This window comes from Sprattus sprattus, assembly GCF_963457725.1.
Source record: "Sprattus sprattus genome assembly, chromosome: 21".
Taxonomy (NCBI): Eukaryota; Metazoa; Chordata; class Actinopteri; order Clupeiformes; family Clupeidae; genus Sprattus; species Sprattus sprattus.
Genome location: NC_137919.1, coordinates 6329035 through 6331534, shown reverse-complemented (window position 1 = coordinate 6331534; position 2500 = coordinate 6329035).

Here is a 2500-nt window from a genome sequence, read left to right as displayed (position 1 = left end):
GTGTCTCTGTGTGTGTGTGTGTGTGTGTGTGTGTTTCTGCATTAATAGTTTATTGATGTACTTCTGAGCCGGTTAGTGGGAGAGTCAGAGACTGGAAATGGGTTGAGAGTCCCCTGCCGATATCAGATGGCACTCTCTCTTTTTTTCACTCACTCACTCTCATACACACACACACACACACACACACACATTCTCTCTTCCTTTATCAATCTCTCACACACACACACACACACTCACCTGATGGGATGCTGAGAGGAAGTGATGGCTCATGGGACAGTCAGAGTGAGATGGGGCGACAGAGGCAGGACATTCAGGAAAATGGATGGATTGAGAGAGAGAGATGGATGGATGGAGAGAGAGAGATGGATGGATGGAGAGAGAGAGAGGCCTGGATAAGGAGAACAGGACATAAAGACTGATGGAGTGATGGCCCCCCATTTTCAATCCTCATCTCTCACTGTTTCTCTCTGTCTCTCTCTCTCTCTCTCTTTCTGGCTTTTTCTCTCTGCCTCTCACCTCTCTCTCTGCCTCTCTCCTCCCTCTCTCTATCTCTCTGCCTCTCATCTCTCTCTATCTCTCTGCCTCTCATCTCTCTCTCTATCTCTCTGCCTCTCTCCTCCCTCTCTCTATCTCTCTGCCACTCCTCTCTCTCTATCTCTCTGCCTCTCATCTCTCTCTCTATCTCTCTGCCACTCTCCTCCCTCTCTCTCTATGATGAACAGATGGGTGTGGGGATCAGGTTTTAATGAAAAAAGAGAGAGATGGAGTGTGAAAAGGCCATGGAACCCCCATACACACACACACACACACCTCTTTTTGAATAAGTTCTCATTACAAATTCATAACACAGATGTGTCGAATGTGTCTTCACCAGTTACTCGTCTGACTTTTAAGAGTGTGTGTGTGTGTGTGTGTGTGTGTGTCAGATAGGTGTGTGTGTGTGTGTGTTTGTGTGTGACTGCTCAGTGAGTGAGTCCTTGCAAGTACATTTGTGGATGTGCTAAACTGTAAACTGTGTGTGTGTGTGTGTGTGGGTGTGTGTGTGGGTGTGTGTGTGTGTGTGTCACTATTCATCACCAAATGCTCACACACTCCACTGCGAACATCGTGAGAAGGTAGTATTCTGGAATGGCGTTGGTAGGGAGATTGTGCCGATTCCTCTGTTAATTGAAAACAGCTGTAGCTCGTTAAACATTAATTGCCAATTAATCAGACTCCCGTCTCCCTACAGAGAAAGAGTGAAAGAAGACTAAAAAAAGAAAAATGGGACTCGGGGAAAAGAAAAGGAATTACTTACATGTGCAAGAGCTTTTCACCTCTCCTCTCCTCTCCTGCTCTGTCTCTATCCCTCTTTCTCCTCCTAGACCTGCATACACTCACTCTTTTTCCTTTTTTTCTTTATTCTTTTTATTCCTCCTTTTGCCTTCATTTATCCTCTTTATGGTCCATGCATTTTCCTTTTTGGAGAGAAGGGGGAGTGTGTGTGTGTGTGTGTGTGTGTGTGTGTGTTTGCGCGCTTGCGTGTGCAACCCTGCATTTTCTTTTGCAGACGTCTCTCAGTGGTACATATTGTGTGTGTGTGTGTGTGTGTGTTTCCAGCAGGTCTGGCTAGCAGTTACATAACTGTGCTGATTATAGTAAAGATGGTCTGAGATAGCACCCTACCCCAAATGACACACATCAAGCCTAACACCCCCCCACTGACTCCTCTCTCACTAGCCGTCTGTATCAAGCTGTCTCTCTCTCTCTCTGTCTCTTTTTCTGTCTCTCTCTTTCTGTCTCTCACCCCCTCTCTCTCTCTCTCCCTCTCCTGCTCTCTCTCCACCTCTCTCTCGCTCTCTCTCTCTCACATTTCTGTCTCTCTCTCTCCTGCTCCCTCTCTATCTCTCTCCCTCTCCTGCTCTCTCTCCACCTCTCTCTCACGCTCTCTCTCTCTCACATTTCTGTCTCTCTCTCTCCTGCTCCCTCTCTCTCTCTCTCCCTCTCCTGCTCTCTCTCCACCTCTCTCTCTCTCTCTTTCTCTCTCTCTCTCTTTCTCTCTCCTGCTCCCTCTCTCTCTTTCACTCTCCCTCTCTCTCTCTCTCTCTCTCCTGCTCCCCTCTCTCTCTCTCTCTCTCTCTCTCTCTCTCTCTCTCTCTCTCTCTCTCTCTCTCCCTCTCTCTCAGGAGTCAGGAGGTGCTATCCTAATGCCAGTGGGAGACTAGACTAGCCCATAGCGTGACCAGTTGCATGTGATTTGATTTGCATGCAAGGCAGTGTTTGGTCCACTAAAATGCTTTTGATTTGAAGGGTATGGTCACTGTTTATCGTAATATAATGTTTGTGTGTGTGTTTGTGTGTGTGTGTTCCAGTTAAGGGCAATTAACTGATATGTGTGGTCATGCTGGTGTGTGTAATGTGTGCTCGGGTTTATATGACAGTGTGTGTGTGTGTCTTTATAATGTATATATGTTGAGTAAACATGGGAGTGTTTTTTTTTTCTCTCTCTGTCTGCAGACAT